Source organism: Pseudophryne corroboree, chromosome 10, assembly GCF_028390025.1.
Source record: "Pseudophryne corroboree isolate aPseCor3 chromosome 10, aPseCor3.hap2, whole genome shotgun sequence".
Classification (NCBI taxonomy): domain Eukaryota; kingdom Metazoa; phylum Chordata; class Amphibia; order Anura; family Myobatrachidae; genus Pseudophryne; species Pseudophryne corroboree.
This window is the reverse complement of record NC_086453.1, coordinates 221,461,411-221,479,716: the sequence shown is the minus strand read 5'-3', so window position 1 is coordinate 221,479,716 and position 18,306 is coordinate 221,461,411.

Sequence of the window (18,306 nt, the reverse complement as noted above, 5' to 3'; positions counted from 1 at the left end):
CGTTCGCCCAGGCACTCCCACCGTTTCTCCGGCCACTCCTGCGTTTTCTCCGGAAACGGTAGCGTTTTCAGCCACACGCCCCTGAAACGCCGTGTTTCCGCCCAGTAACACCCATTTCCTGTCAATCACATTACGTTCGCCGGAGCGAAGAAAAAGCCGTGAGTAAAAATACTTTCTTCATAGTAAAGTTACTTGGCGCAGTCGCAGTGCGAATATTGCGCATGCGTACTAAGCGGATTTTCACTGCGATGCGATGAAAAATACCGAGCGAACAACTCGGAATGAGGGCCCATGTGGGCTGTAAAAGTGTTGCAGGGGTATTGTGCCCACATCATCCAGCCCAATACTTGTACTGAGCAAATGAGAGAACTGGGGATTGGTTTCTTCATAAGGAAGATATGTGATATGGTGTTGTTGCATTTTGTCCCCTGTGTTCTCCCAGATGATGCATATTTCATATGTTGGAGGAAAGCGTACAAGTGGCTTACTCCGAGCTCTGAAGGGTTATGTTGTATTGGGAGAGTACTACCAGAGGTCATGACCATAGCACACGACAAAATGAAAGACATTCACCGCAACGCTCAGACTCCTTATACTCATACCCACTATGAACACATCATCAAGAGACACCTCATAAATAGGGCAGAGCACGCAGCCTTTGATTTGATCCATGAATCCACCGGGATTCAAGTTCTTCTCGCATTAGACATCACCCGTACTGCCAGAGGAACTATAAATTATGGGTATATCCATGCGCTAGCGAACTTGATAGACAATATCACTGAGATGTATGATGACACCTTCAGGTATATGGGCAGGGAATTGCAAGCCTACAAGAAGGAGCTGGTCCAGCACAGAATGGTCCTTAATTATGTTACGGCTGTGACAGGTGGGTACTGTGTTACTCTAGCAACTCAATATGGTGTGAAGTGCTGTATGTATATTACGAATAGCACTGACGACCCCACAGAGATCATCGATCAGAAGATGGACAAGATCTTGCAGTTGAAGTGGGAGGAAACACAACCTAACCTTGACGGCTGTGGGTAATGAATTAACCGGCTGGGACTCATGGTTGACCCACTCAAATGGTTTTCTGGATTAGGAGAGTGGGCGCAGAACGTAATTGCAAGTATAGGAAAGTTTCTCCTTTGTATCCTGGGTGTCGTCATAATTATTGGTCTGATATTCAGGTGTGTTTGAATTCTGACGCGGCGCAAGCACAGCACAAATTTAATGAGTCTAAGGACAGAGGGCGTTGTTAAAGCAGCAGATTTGATTTATGTCACATCTGTAGAAACAGTGTTATGATAAGGATTGCAAATGAATTTCATGGCCTGTTTCTTTCACCATTTTCTCTCTGTTTCCCCCTCTACCCAGAAACATCCAACCGGAAAAGACGTCAACCATACCCAAACTTTATGTGAATGTATATTTTTATGTGTCTTACCTTCATCTCTGCAACCCTCAGTTATTGGCACACATAGTTGATAAACATTATCTACACATAGTAGCACACACATACGTTTCCCCGCCATGTATCATCAGATAAATGTGCTCCCCATTTGTTGGTATAAGAAGCCAGAAAGGTGAGGGCTACTGGCTTTGCCTAAAAAAAGCTCGGTAGTGTTTGTTTGCCCATTTACAGACACTTAATACGGGATTGGAAGGAGTTAATGTATACTTCGCAATACCTCGAAGCTTACTTAGAACATATACGGCAGGATGATACAGGCTCCACTAGACTATACATTTCCCACCTACAACTCTACCCCGGTCATCAGTACTTTGTATATAATGTATAGGTAATATTTTCAGTTTTATTAGTAATGTGTGGCAGTTATTGTTGACTGCCAAAGGGTGGACTGTCGAAGTCGAAAATATTATAGCCACACACATCAAATACAAACACCATTCAGAGTGGCCTCTGTGCGGTTGCGTACCAGCCGTACGTGCGCAAACCCGGATGCTGCGTACATTGGCTCGTGAAGCCCTGCGTATTAGCATGTGGTATGAGTAAATATGGTAACAAATGCATTCACATAGAAAAGCCACAAAAGCCATATTCAATATTTTATCCGTATAGTGCATAACTCACACACTGTCTGTATATTCTTCAATAGCAAGTTACTGTGCACACACAAATGAATCAAACCACTCATACACACAGAAAGCTGATTCTTCCAGAAACTCAATCACAAACAGTGCCTTGAATGTATCAGACTGTCTTGTTTACGCAAAGCTTTGTAATCATGGAACATGGACCCTGACTCTATGAGGAAGGTAAATACCTTTGGTTGCCCCCATTGTTTTAAAGTGTACATAGAGACAACAGATACTGGACTGTCATTGTTTTACTAGAAGCCAGGACAAACAAGAAGACAATATCCTACACAAAACACAAGCTAGAACCTTGCTTGTACAATAACTTGCAAAACCACTAAAATAGTTGACAAATTACAGACCAGGCATTTAATGTATGATATACTGTATAACAATAATATTCTCATACACATAAATTCATCCAACCCATGGTAATATATGTATATTTCATAACTAATTGTAATAGCAGGAATGTATATATATTAGTGATGTGCACCAGAAATTTTTCGGGTTTTGTGTTTTGGTTTTGGATTCGGTTCCGCGGCCGTGTTTTGGATTCGGACGCGTTTTGGCAAAACCTCCAAGAAATTTTTTTTGTCGGATTCAAGTGTGTTTTGGATTTGGGTGTTTTTTTACCAAAAACCCTCAAAAACAGCTTAAATCATAGAATTTGGGGGTCATTTTGATCCCATAGTATTATTAACCTCAATAACCATAATTTCCACTCATTTTCAGTCTATTCTGAACACCTCACACCTCACAATATTATTTTTAGTCCTAAAATTTGCACCGAGGTCGCTGGATGACTAAGCTAAGCGACCCAAGTGGCCGACACAAACACCTGGCCCGTCTAGGAGTGGCACTGCAGTGTCAGACAGGATGGCACTTCAAAAAAATAGTCCCCAAACAGCACATGATGCAAATAAAAAAAGAGGCGCAATGAGGTAGCTGTGTGACTAAGCTAAGCGACCCAAGTGGCCGACACAAACACCTGGCCCATCTAGGCGTGGCACTGCAGTGTCAGACAGGATGGCAGATTTAAAAAATAGTCCCCAAACAGCACATGATGCAAAGAAAAAAAGAGGCGCAATGAGGTAGCTGTGTGACTAAGCTAAGCGACCCAAGTGGCCGACACAAACACCTGGCCCATCTAGGAGTGGCACTGCAGTGTCAAACAGGATGGCAGATTTAAAAAATAGTCCCCAAACAGCACATGATGCGAAGAAAAAAAGTGGTGCACCAAGGTCGCTGGATGGCTAAGCTAAGCAACCCAAGTGGCCGACACAAACACCTGACCCATCTAGGAGTGGCACTGCAGTGTCAGACAGGATGGCACTTCCAAAAATAGTCCCCAAACAGCACATGATGCAAAGAAAAGTGAAAGAAAAAAGAGGTGCAGGCATCGCAACCGACACAATTGGACTCTCCTTGGGGATTTGTGATTTAGAAGAACGCACAGTTCTTTGCTGTGCTTTTGCCATCTTAACTCTTTTAAGTTTTCTAGCAGGAGGATGAGTGCTTCCATCCTCATGTGAAGCTGAACCACTAGCCTTGAACATAGGCCAGGCCTTCAGCCGTTCCTTGCCACTCCGTGTCGTAAATGGCACATTGGCAAGTTTACGCTTTTCCTCAGACGATTTTGATCTAGATTTTTGGGTCATTTTACTGAGCTTTATTTTTTTGGATTTTACATGCTCTCTACTATGACATTGGGCATCGGCCTTGGCAGACGACGTTGATGGCATTTCATCGTCTCGGCCATGACTAGTGGCAGCAGCTTCAGCACAAGGTGGAAGTGGATCTTGATCTTTCCCTATTTTACCCTCCACATTTTTGTTCTCCATTTTTTAATGTGTGGAATTATATGACAGTAATATATAAATAACAATGGCCTACTACTATATATACTGCGCACAACTGAAATGCACCACAGGTATAGATGGATAGTATACTTGACGACACAGAGGTAGTTAGAGCAGTGGCCTACTGTACCGTACTGCTATATATTATATACTGGTGGTCAGCAAACTGTGCAAAACTGAAATGCACCACAGGTATGGATGGATAGTATACTTGACGACACAGAGGTAGGTAGAGCAGTGGCCTACTGTACCGTACTGCTATATATTATATACTGGTGGTCAGTAAACTGTGCAAAACTGAAATGCACCACAGGTATGGATGGATAGTATACTTGACGACACAGAGGTAGGTAGAACAGTGGCCTACTGTACCGTACTGCTATATAGTATATACTGGTGGTCAGCAAACTGTGCAAAACTGAAATGCACCACAGGTATGGATGGATAGTATACTTGACGACACAGAGGTAGGTAGAGCAGTGGCCTACTGTACCGTACTGCTATATAGTATATACTGGTGGTCAGCAAACTGTGCAAAACTGAAATGCACCACAGGTATGAATGGATAGGGTTCACTACGGCTGGCCGGCGGTCGGGCTCCCGGCGACCAGCATCCCGGCGCCGGGAGCCCGACCGCCAGCTTACCGACAGCTTGGCGAGCGCAAATGAGCCCCTTGCGGGCTCGCTGCGCTCGCCACGCAACGGGCACGGTGGCGCGCTACGCGCGCCACACTATTTTATTCTCCCTCTATGGGGGTCGTGGACCCCCACGAGGGAAAATAAGTGTCGGTATGCCGGCGGTCGGGCTCCCGGCGCCGGTATACTGAGCGCCGGGAGCCCGACCACCGGCAAACAGAAGACCACCCGAATGGATAGTATACTTTACGACACAGAGGTAGGTAGAGCAGTGGCCTACTGTACCGTACTGCTATATATTATATACTGGTGGTCAGCAAACTGTGCAAAACTGAAATGCACCACAGGTATGGATGGATAGTATACTTGACGACACAGTGGTAGGTAGAGCAGTGGCCTACTATATCGTACTGCTGTATATTATATACTGGTGGTCAGCAAATTGTGCAAAAATGAAATGCACCACAGGTATGGATGGATAGTATACTTGACGACACAGAGGTAGGTAGAGCAGTGGCCTACTGTACCGTACTGCTATATAGTATATACTGGTGGTCAGCAAACTGTGCAAAACTGAAATGCACCACAGGTATGGATAGATAGTATACTTGACGACACAGAGGTAGGTAGAGCAGTGGACTATTGTACCGTACTGCTATATATATAGTTATACTGGTGGTCAGCAAAATTCTGCACTGTCCTCCTACTATATACTACAATGCAGCACAGATATGGAGCGTTTTTCAGGCAGAGAACGTATAATACTGGTGGTCACTGGTCACTGGTCAGCAAAACTCTGCACTGTCCTCCTACTATATAATACTGCTGGTCCCCAGTCCCCACAATAAAGCAATTAGCACAATGAGCACAGATATTTGCAGCACACTGAGCGCAGTCAGATATGGAGCGTTTTTCAGGCAGACAACGTATAATACTGGTGGTCACTGGTCACTGGTCAGCAAAACTCTGCACTGTCCTCCTACTATATAATACTGCTGGTCCCCAGTCCCCACAATAAAGCAATTAGCACACTGAGCACAGATATTTGCAGCACACTGAGCATAGTCAGATATGTAGCGTTTTTCAGGCAGAGAACGTAGATATTTGCACTTGCAGCACACTGAGCACAGATATTTGCCGCACACTGAGCCCAGATATTTGCAGCCCACTGAACATAGAAACTGAGAGGACGCCAGCCACGTCCTCTCACGATCATCTCCAATGCACGAGTGAAAAATGGTGGCGACGCGCGGCTCCTTATATAGAATACGAATCTCGCGAGAATCCGACCGCGGGATGATGACGTTCGGGCGTGCTCGGGTTAACCGAGCAAGACGGGAGGATCCGAGTCTGCCTCGGACCCGTGTAAAATGGGTGAAGTTCGGGGGGGTTCGGATCCTGAGGATCGGAACCCGCTCATCACTAATATATATATATATGTGTGTGTGTGTGTGTGTGTGTGTGTGTGTGTGTGTGTGTGTGTGTGTGTGTGTGTGTGTGTGTATATATATATATATATATATATATCTCTTGAGGATGGAAATGAATAAATATATCATGTGTGGGATCATATTGTTCAGGGTCACATAAGCAGTAATCCGGTGGGTGTGAGGATATTGTCGCATATTGCAGCAATAAGTTATTAGTAATACCGGATTTATGTATGATTAATGTGGTGGGTTTAACTGGTCTTGGGGCGGGAACACAGATGTAAACAACAGTAATCGCATCTCAAGACTTAGCCATCGCCCACCGCTTGAGCTGACCAATGATCCCCAGTGCACAGGATATGTCCCACCCACGAACCAATGGAAGAAGAGCATACAGTTTCTAATGTTTCATGCTTTGGAATATTGTATAAAAGCCAAGCCACCTGGCCGGTCAGTCACATTCTCTGAAGGTCATCTTTCCAGATTGACTGAGGACCAGGAACCGGGTGGCGCTGGCGAACAAACGTATGTATCCATTGATTGTAGCCTGTATCTCTTATGTAATTGTATTATTGTTGTAACCCCTTTTTTAGTAAATAACTGTTGGTGGGTCGGAACCCAACATTTTAAATACAATTGGTGTGGTGTTCCTTTCCTGCTAGGAGTTATAAAGTGTACTCCGCCTCACGTGTAGCTACTCCGTCATTACAGCACGACGGCGTGCTTACGCAACGTGTACGCATCTGTTAGGGGTTTCACACACACACGCTAAGCGGTCGCAGCGGCCTGAACAGATATATATTTAAAGTATTGCTTTTCTTCCTAAAAGTTAATCAGCTTTAACAATAGATAGATAGATAGATAGATAGATAGATAGATAGATAAATACTATTGTGAAGTGGGTTATGGAAAATTTAAAGGGATCAACGGTTCACCATTGCACAAGCCAAAGGCACACGCTGGTCAGAAAAGGGCGCACGTACTTAAGACACCCCCCTTTTCATTGGTTTAAGGGCATGCCCAGCACTCATGGAGCGTCTGACTGCGAGTGTGTGCAGCCCGTACAGTGCAGGGCAGGGGACCCCTGCTCAACCTCTGGGTCAGTGCCAAAGTGCTGGTATGCCTTTAACCACTGTATTTACATATAGATGGATAGCTAGAGAGACAAATGTATTTATCTGGAACTCTTTAATCAGCCGATAAATGTCCTGTTGCCCTCTGCATCATACCAACCCTGGCAGAGGAGCCAGGGCCGGATCAAGGGCTGTGGGGGCCCAGGGGCCCAGGGGCAACTAAATTTTTCCCCCCCTGTGAGCCTCCAATAGCAGCGGCTCACACACACAGACATATATCACATCAGTGATTCACCTGTCTGGTCTGGACACTTTGAGCAGCAGCACCCTAAGCGGGGGAATGGGAGATCAGGGAGCCGAGACAGCACGCTGTGTGCCGACATCTTTGCAGCTCCTCCGTCATGCAGCAGCTGGGGGCAGCTCCAGTACAGTGTCTCGCGGGATGTAACGTCACTATCCCGCAAGACTTTGTACTGAAGCTCCTCGGCGGCCATTGTTAATAAACAGTTGAGCCGCCGAGGATGTGGGGGAACGGAGACACAGCTAAATGCTGTGCTCCTGAGTGAAAAGCTGCGGTCAGTTCTGAGTGGAACAGTGTGTGTGGGCCCCTAATCTGTGGGGGCCCCGGGACAACCGCCACTGTTGCCCCTCCTATAATCCAGCTCTGAGAGGAGAAGTCACTCATTCAAGTTAGTCAGCGGCACAATATACAGAAATAAATCCGAATGTGCCCAAACTGCCAAGATCTGAGTTAATTCAAGATGCCAGGCTCTTTTTCCAAATTGAGGCACAATGTCATCATCCTCCCAGCTTCATATTCCCACAGATATTGGCTTCTATATAAGGGCACCACCGCCGGGACTCAGCACCGTTTGACTCCAGACACACTGCTGTGCTGCACTGTACTCTGCTGGTTAAATGGTTAAATTGGCTGTGTGGTCCAGACTCATAGGGGTAAATTTACTAAGATGGGAGTTTTATTTAAGATGGGATGTTGCCCATAGCAACCAATCAGATTCTATTTCTCATTTATCTAGCACCTTCCAGAAAATAATACCTGGAATCTGATTGGTTGCTATGAGCAACATCCCATCTTAAATAGAACTCCCATCTTAGTAAAGTTACCCCATAGTGGCTTTGCTGTGTATTCAAGTAACTGTGCTGTGTCCATCTAAGTGGCTGTCCGTTCACACATAAGCAGCACTACAGTGTGTATTGTTTTCTAAAAGTTTAAAAAATGATTATTTTGAGTTTGTACAACCTGGGTGCACTGTACCCCTGTGCGTTTATTATTCACATACATATAAAAAGAATGTCCTTTGAATTGCCGCAGTTTGAGTTGAGCTCCAAAGTGAAATATAAATATATTTTCTATTGTTTGTACTGTTCTGGCACACTGTACCCCTGTGCGTTTATTATTAATAAGTAACCACATGTGGTACATCCCAGTCATTTGAACATTACAAATGTAAGGATTTGGAAATTGCTAAAGCTAAGGCTTTAAGTTTGTCACGTTATACGCACACATAGTTCCTCCAATTATGCTATTGTATGGGTTAATCACTTTAATTCTAAAACTCCAGCTTTGGTTCACAATACTCGAAAGTTGTGGACAATAGTTAATAGTGAAAATGATTTGCCGTTATTGAAGGACGGTCATCTTCCCCCTAATTACCAACGAGAAAAAAATATAGGCGACGCTGTCATTAAGTTGGACATCTCTAATCTTAGTGCTAATCCACCCAATCATTTTCATAGTCAAAAAACAGGCTGCTTCAAACGTCTGGGTTGTACCACATGTTGTTACTAATTAACTGAGGACACATTTTGTCACCCGCATTCAGGGCCGTAACTACGTGTGTGCAAGGTGGGCCTGGCACACAGCGCAGTTGCCCTGAGGGCGCACGGCCAGCGGCATGTAATGAGTCAAATTGACTCATTACATGCCGCCTCTGCTGTGTGCCGTGCGCCGCCGCTGCGCTGTGTAGGAGAGAGCAGCGTCGGGCAGTGGAGAAGGAGGGAGGGGGACTGGAGCCGCAGGAGTGCTATTTCATTGGTAGTAAGTGCCGCTGCAGCTGTCCCCTCTCCTTCCGTATTGGCTGCCCGGTGCTGGTGTGGATGCTGGGATGCGGTTCCTCCATCCCAGCATCCACAGCAGCGCTGGGCAGCCAATACGGAAGGAGAGGGGACAGCTGCAGTGGCGCTTACTACCAATGAAATAGCGCTGCTGCGGCTCCAGTCCCCCTCCCTCCTCCTACTTGTCCGATGCCTGCACCGAGGGAGCTGCCAGCACGAGGAGCCTGTCAGCGGGGAGATGGTAAGTATATATCTCTCTCTCTCTCTCAGGGGGACACCATCTGCTGTAATGTGTAAAAAGGGGGACTGGCTGCCACAATGTGTAAAAAGGGGGGGACTGGCTGCCGCAATGTGTAAAAAGCGGGACACCGTCTGCCGTAATATGTAAAAAGGGGGACTGGCTGCTGCGATGTGTAAAAAGGGGGACTGGCTGCAGCTATGTGTAAAAAGGGGGACACCGTCTGCTGTAATATGTAAAAAGGGGGCCTGGCTGCCGCAATGTGTAAAAAGGTGGACTGGCTGCCGCAATGTGTAAAAAGACGGACACCGTCTGCCGTAATATGTAAAAAGGGGGCCTGGCTGCCGCAATGTGTAAAAAGTGGGACTGGCTGCTGCAATGTGTAAAAAGGGGGACGCTGGCTGCTGCAATATGTATAAAGGGGGACACCGTCTGCCGTAATGTGTAAAAACGGGGACGCTGTCTGCCGTAATGTGTAAAAAGGGGGCGCTGTCTGCCGTAATGTGTAAAAAGGGGGACTGTCTGCTGTAATGTATAAAAGGGGCTCTACCGGGTGTAGTGGCCCTACTGTGCAGCATAATTTGAATAATGGAGACTACTGTGCACCGTAGTATGAATTGCTATTATTTCTCTAACGTCCTAGTGGATGCTGGGAACTCCGTAAGGACCATGGGGAATAGCGGGCTCCGAAGGAGGCTGGGCACTCTAGAAAGATCTTAGACTACCTGGTGTGCACTGGCTCCTCCCACTATGACCCTCCTCCAAGCCTCAGTTAGATTTCGTGCCCGGCCGAGGTTGGATGCACACTAGGGGCTCTCCTGAGCTCTTAGAAAGTTATAGTCTTAGAATTTGTTATTTTCAGTGAGACCTGCTGGCAACAGGCTCACTGCAGCGAGGGACTAAGGGGAGAAGAAGCGAACTCGCCTGCTTGCAGCCGGATTGGGCTTCTTAGGCTACTGGACACCATTAGCTCCAGAGGGATCGACCGCAGGCCCAGCCTTGATGTTCGGTCCCGGAGCCGCGCCGCCGTCCCCCTTACAGAGCCAGAAGCAAGAAGATGGTCCGGAAAATCGGCGGCATGAAGACTCAGTCTTCACCAAGGTAGCGCACAGCACTGCAGCTGTGCGCCATTGCTCCTCTCACACACTTCATACTTCGGTCACTGAGGGTGCAGGGCGCTGGGGGGGGGCGCCCTGAGGCAGCAATAAAAACACCTTGGCTGGCAAAAATACCTCAATATATAGCCCCAGGGGCTATATATGAGGTAAATACCCCTGCCAGAAGTTCATAAAAAACGGGAGAATAGTCCGCGAAAAAGGGGCGGAGCCTATCTCCTCAGCACACTGGCGCCATTTTCCCTCACAGCTCCGTTGGAGGGAAGCTCCCTGGCTCTCCCCTGCAGTCTACAAGGGTTAAAAAAAAGAGAGGGGGGGCACTAAATTTAGGCGCAGTATACATTATATATATATAAAGCTATAGGGGACATAACTCAGTTAGTCCCTGCAGTATATAGCGCTCTGGTGTGTGCTGGCATACTCTCACTCTGTCCCCCCAAAGGGCTTTTGTGGGTCCTGTCCTCGTTTAGAGCATTCCCTGTGTGTCTGCGGTGTGTAGGTACGGCTGTGTCGACATGTTGAATGAGGAGGCTTATATGGTGACGGAACAGAGGCCGATATATGTGATGTCGCCCCCTGTGGGGCCGACACCAGAGTGGATGGATAGGTAAAAGGTATTAACCGACAGTGTCAACTCCTTACATAAAAGGGTGGATGACGTAACAGCTGTGGGACAGCCGGCTTCTCAGCCCGCGCCTGCCCAGGCGTCTCAAAGGCCATCAGGGGCTCAAACACGCCCGCTCTCTCAGATGGCAGACACAGATGTCGACATGGAGTTTGACTCCAGTGTCGACAAGGTTGAGACATATACAAAATCCACTAGGAACAGCCGTGACTTGGTCCCGGCAATAAAAAATGTGTTATATATTTTTGACATTAACCCAAGCACCTCTGAAAATGGGTTTTTAGGTTTGGGGAGAAAAAACAGGCAGTGTTTTGTTCCCCCATCAGATGAATAAATGAAGTGTGTGAAAAGCGTGGGTTCCCCCGTTAAGAAACTGGTAATTTATAAAAAGTTACTGATGGCGTACCCTTTCCCGCCAGGAGGATAAGTTACGCTGGGAGGTATCCCCTAGGGTGGATAAGGCGCTCACACGGTTGTCAAAAAAAAAAAGGGTGGCACTGCCATTTTAGGAACGGCCACTTTGAAGGTACCTGTTGATAAAAAGCAGGAGGCTATCCTGAAGTCTGTATTTACACACTCAGGTACTAGACTGAAAACTGCAGATCGTGCTGCTGCAGCGTGGTCGGTGACCCTGTTAAGCATACTAGTTTGCTAATATGAGAACATATTAAAGACGTCGTCTTATATATGAGGGATGCACAGAGGGATATTTTGCCGGCTGGCATCCAAAATGAATGTAATGTCCATTCTGTCAGGAGGGTATTAGAGACCTGTCACTGGACAGGTGATGCTGACTTAAAAAGCGCATACAGATTCTGCCTTATAAGGGTGAGGAATTATTTGGGGGTGGTCTCTGGGACCTCGTATCCACAGCAATGTGCTGGGAAGAAATATTTTTACCTCAGGTTTCCTCACAGAAAAAGGTACAGTCCTGTCGGCTTCAGAAAAGCAAGCGGGTCAAATGGCGCTTCCTTTCTGTACAGAGACAAGGGAAGAGGGAAAAAGCTGCACCAGCAGCCTGTTCCCAGAATCAAAATTCTTCCCCCGCTTCCTGTGAGTCCACAGCATGACGCGGGTGCTCCACAGGTGTAGCCAGGTATGGTGGGGGGCCGTCTCAAAAAATTTCAGCAATTAGTGGGCTCGCTCACAGGTGATCCCTGTTTCTTTCAAGTAGTATTTCAGGGGTATAAGCTGGAATTAGAGATGTCTCCCCCCAGCCGTTTCCTTAAATATGCCTTGCTGACAACTCCCTCAGGCAGGGAGGCTGTGCTAGAGGCAATTAATAGGCGGTATTCCCAGCAGGTAATACTCAAGGTGCCCCTACTTCAACAAGGACGGGGTTACTATTCCACACGGTTTGGGGTACCGAAACCGCATAGTTCGGTGTGACCCTTCTTATATTTAAAATCCTTGAACACATACATAAAAAAATTCAAGTTCAAGATGGAATCGCTCAGGGCGGTTATTGCAAGCCTGGACGAGGGGGATTACATGGTATCCCGGGGCATCAAGGATGCTTACCTGCATGTCCCCATTTACTATCCTCGCCAGGAGTACCTCAGATTTGTGGTACAGGATTACCATTACCAAATCCAGACACTGCCGTTTAGACTGTACATGACACCGAGGGTGTTTTATCAAGGTAATGGCCGAAATGATGATACTCCTTCGAAAAAAGGGAGTTTTAATTATCCCGCACTTGGACAATCTCTTTATAAGGGCGAGGTCCAAGGAGCAGTTGGTAGTAGGGGTAGCACTATTTTGGAAAGTGCTACAACAGCACGGTTGGATTCTAAACAGTCCAAAGTCACAGCTGGTTCCTATGACACGTCTACTGTTCCTGGGGATGGTTCTGGACATAAACCAGAAATAGTTTTCTCCGGGAGGAGAAAGCCAAGGAGTTGTCATCTCGAGTCAGAGACCTCCTGAAGCCATAACAGGTAGCGGTGCATCATGGCACGCGAGTCCTGGGAAAAATGGTAGCTTCCTACGAAGCAATCTCATTAGGCAGGTTCCATACAAGAACTTTTCAGAGGGACCTGTTGGACAAGTGGTCCGGACCGCATCTTCCGATGCATAGGCTGATAACCCTGTCTCCAAGGACCAGGGTATCTCTACTGTGGTGGCTGCAGAGTGCTCATCTTCAAGAGGGCCGCAGGTTCGGCATACAGGACTAGGTCCTAGTGACCATGAATGCCAGCCTTTGAGGCTGGGGGGGCAGTCACACAGGGAAGAAACTTCCAGGGACTTTGGTCAAGTCAGGTGGATTTTCCCTACACATAAACATTCTGGACCTGAGGGCTATTTACAATGCCCTGAGGCCGGCAAGGCCTCTGCTTCAAAACCAGCCGGTACTGATCCAATCAGACAACATCACGGCAGTCACCCATGTAAACCAACAGGGCGGCACAAGAAGCAGGATGGCGATGGCAGAAGCCACAAGGATTCTCCGATAGGCGGAAAATCATGTGTTAGCACTGTCAGCAGTGTTCATTCCCGGAGTGGACAACTGGGAAGCAGATCTTCTCAACAGACACGACCTCCACCCGGGAGAGTGGGGACTTCCTCCAGAAGTCTTCCAAAGGATTGTACACCATTGGGAAAGGCCACAGGTGGACATGATGGCGTCCCGCCTCAACAAAAGCTATAAAAGATATTGCGCCAGGTCAAGGGACCCTCAGGCGATAGCTGTGGACGCTCTGGTAACACCGTGGGTGTACCAGTCGGTTTATGTGTTCTCCCCTCTGCCTCTCATACCAAAGGTACTGAGAATAATAAGAAGGCGAGGAGTAAGAACGATACTCGTGGTTCCGGGCTGGCCAAGAAGAGATTGGTACCCAGAACTTAAAGAAATTATATCAGAGGACCCATGGCCTCTGCCACTCAGACAGGACCTGCGGCAGCAGGGGCCCTGTCTGTTCCAAGACTTACCGCGGCTGCGTTGGACGGCATAGCGGTTGAACGCCGGATCCTGAAGGAAAAGGGCATTCCGGAGGAAGTCATTCCTACGCTTACTAAAGCCAGGAAAGAGGTTACAGCAAATCATTATCACCGCATATGGCGGAAATATGTTGCATGGTGTGAGGCCGAAAGGGCCCCAACAGAGGAATTTCAACTAGGTCGATTTCTGCATTTCCTGCAAGCAGGAGTGACTATGGGCCTTAAATTAGGTTCCATTAAGGTACAGATCTCGGCTCTGTCGATTTTTCTTTCAAAAAGAACTAGCTTCAGTACATGAAGTTCAGACATGTATAAAAGGAGTGCTGCATATTCAGCCCCCGTTTGTGCCTCCTGTGGCACCTTGGGACCACTAAAGACCGTGGATCTGTAATATCTCACTTGGAAAGTGGTCATGTTATTGGCCTTGGTTTCGGCCAGGTGAGTATCAGAATTGGCGGCTTTATCATGTAAAAGCCCTTATCTGATTTTCCATATGGATAGGGCAGAATTGAGGACTCGTCCCCAGTTTCTCCCTAAGGTGGTGTCAGCGTTTCACCTGAACCAGCCTATTGTGGTGCCTGCGGCTACTAGGGACTTGGAGGACTCCAAGTTGTTAGACGTGGTCAGGGCCCTGAAAATATATGTTTCCAGAACGGCTGGAGTCAGAAAATCTGACTCGCTGTTTATCATATATGCACCCAACAAGCTGGGTGCTCCTGCTTCTGCGCAGACTATTGCTCGTTGGATTTGTAGTACAATTCAGCTTGCACATTCTGTGGCAGGCCTGCCACAGCCAAAATCTGTCAATGCCCATTCCACAAGGAAGGTGGGCTCATCTTGGGCGGCTGCCCGAGGGGTCTCGGCTTCACAACTTGCCGAGCTGCTACTTGGTCAGGGGCAAACACGTTTGCAAAATTCTATAAATTTGATACCCTGGCTAAGGAGGACCTGGAGTTCTCTCATTCGGTGTTGCAGAGTCATCCGCACTCTCCCGCCCGTTTGGGAGCTTTGGTATAATCCCCATGGTCCTTACGGAGTTCCCAGCATCCACTAGGACGTTAGAGAAAATAAGAATTTACTCACCGGTAATTCTATTTCTCGTAGTCCGTAGTGGATGCTGGGCGCCCATCCCAAGTGCGGTTTATCTGCAATACTTGTACATAGTTATTGTTAACTAAATCGGGTTGTTGTTGAGCCATCTGTTGAGAGGCTCTATTGTTTCATACTGTTAACTGTGTTTCATATCACGAGTTGTACGGTGTGATTGGTGTGGCTGGTATGAGTCTTACCCGGGATTCAAAATCCTTCCTTATTGTGTACGCTCGTCCGGGCACAGTACCTAACTGAGGCTTGGAGGAGGGTCATAGTGGGAGGAGCCAGTGCACACCAGGTAGTCTAAGATCTTTCTAGAGTGCCCAGCCTCCTTCGGAGCCCGCTATTCCCCATGGTCCTTACGGAGTTCCCAGCATCCACTACGGACTACGAGAAATAGAATTACCGGTGAGTAAATTCTTATTTTTGTGGCCACGCCCCTTCCCCATGAAGCCATGCCCCTATATATTTTTTGCGCGCCTACGGCACGCACTGCCCCTATCTTGCATGGGGGGCGCCAATGTCGTTTCTTGCACACAGCGCTAAAATGCCTAGTTACGGCACTGCCCGCATTCATGTAAACAGTTTAGACTTCGCCATAGGTTAACGTGCACAACCACTCTCATGTTATATACATGATTATATGCCCATGTGGCCTTAATTACATTGGCAAAACAAGCCGCAAATTCAAGGAGCGAATCACTTTACAGTGTTCTGCTATAAGTGCTGCTTTACAATCCGGTTCTAGTGAACAGGCTAATGTAGCTCATCACTTTGCTCAGGCTAGACACAATCTGTCATCCGTCCGTTACAGGATGATTGATTGTGTTCCAGCCTCTGTGTGAGACGGTGATCGCAATAAACGTTTGTTACAATGCGAATCCAAATGGATTTCTCTAACGTCCTAAGTGGATGCTGGGGACTCCGTCAGGACCATGGGGTTTAGCGGCTCCGCAGGAGACAGGGCACAATAATAAAAGCTTTAGGATCAGGTGGTGTGCACTGGCTCCTCCCCCTATGACCCTCCTCCAAGCCTCAGTTAGATTTTTGTGCCCGGCCGAGAAGGGTGCAATCTAGGTGGCTCTCCTGAGCTGCTTAGAATAAAAGTTTAAGTTAGGTTTTTTATTTTCAGTGAGTCCTGCTGGCAACAGGCTCACTGCTACGAGGGACTTAGGGGAGAGAAGTAAACTCACCTGCGTGCAGGATGGATTTGCTTCTTAGGCTACTGGACACCATTAGCTCCAGAGGGAGTCGGAACACAGGTCTCACCCTGGGGTTCGCCCCGGAGCCGTGCCGCCGACCCCCCTTGCAGATGCCGAAGTTGAAGAGGTCCAGAGGTCCAGAAACAGGCGGCAGAAGACTTTCAGTCTTCATAAGGTAGCGCACAGCACTGCAGCTGTGCGCCATTGTTGTCAGCACACTTCATACCAGCGGTCACTGAGGGTGCAGGGCGCTGGGGGGGGCGCCCTGGGCAGCAATGTATTATACCTTTTTTATGGCTAAAATACATCACATATAGCCCTTGAGGCTATATGGATGTATTTAACCCCTGCCAGATCTCACAAACTCCGGGAGAAGAGCCCGCCGTTTTAGGGAGCGGGGCCTATTCTCCTCAGCACACGGCGCCATTTTCCTGCTCAGCTCTGCTGTGAGGAAGGCTCCCAGGCTCTCCCCTGCACTGCACTACAGAAACAGGGTTAAAACAGAGAGGGGGGGCACTTATTTTGGCGATATGATTACATATGTGAAAATGCTATAAGGGAAAACACTTGTATAAGGGGTTGTCCCTGTATAATTATAGCGTTTTTGGTGTGTGCTGGCAAACTCTCCCTCTGTCTCCCCAAAGGGCTAGTGGGGTCCTGTCCTCTATCAGAGCATTCCCTGTGTGTGTGCTGTGTGTCGGTACGTTTGTGTCGACATGTAGAAGGACGATGTTGGTGAGGAGGCGGAGCAAATTGCCTGTATTGGTGATGTCACTCTCTAGGGAGTAGACACCGGAATGGATGGCTTATTTAGGAATTACGTGATAATGTCAACACGATGCAAGGTCGGTTGACGACATGAGACGGCCGGCAAACAAATTAGTACCTGTCCAGGCGTCTCAGACACCGTCAGGGGCTTGTAAAAACGCCCATTTACCTCAGTTGGTCGACACAGACACAGACACAGACACGGACACTGACTTCAGTGTCGACGGTGAAGAAACAATCGTATTTTCCTTTAGGGCCACACGTTACATGTTAAGGGCAATGAAGGAGGTGTTACATATTTCTGATACTACAAGTACCACAAATAAGGGTATTATGTAGGGTGGGAATAATCTACTTGTAGTTTTTCCTGAATCAGATAAATTAAAGGGTGTGATGATACGTGGGTTTCCTCCGATAGAAAATTATTGGAGGTATACCTTTTCCCGCCAGAAGTGAGGGCGAGTTGGGAAACACACCTTAGGGTGGATAAGGCGCTCACACGCTTATAAAAACAAGTGGCGTTACCGTCTCCAGATACGGCCGCCCTCAAGGAGCCAGCTGATAGGAAGCTGAAAAATATCCTAAAAAGTATATACACACATACTGGTGTTATACTACGACCAGCAATCGCCTCAGCCTGGATGTGCAGCGCTGGGGGGGCTTGGTCGGATTTCCTGACTGAAAATATTGATACCCTTGACAGGAACAATATTTTATTGACTATAGAGCATTTTAAGGATGCATTTCTATATATGCGAGATGCGCAGAGGGATATTTGCATTCTGACATCAAGAGTAGATGTGATGTCCATATCTGCCAGACGATGTTTATAGACACGACAGTGGTCAGGTGATGCAGATTCCAGACGGCACATGGAAGTATTGCCGTATAAAGGGGCGGTCCATCGGACCTGGTGGCCATGGCAACAGCTGGAAAATCCACTTTTGTTACCCCAAGTCACATCTCAGCAAAAAAGGACACAGTCTTTTCAGTCTCAGTCCTTTCGTACCCATAAACTGGGCCGGATTAACAATGGGGCGGATGGAGCTGCAGCTCCAGGCCCCCCATTGGAAATAGGCCCACAGGCTTCCCTGCAAAGCAGCCAGTGTTTACAGGAAAGAAACACTGTCTGCATTGCTTTGTCCC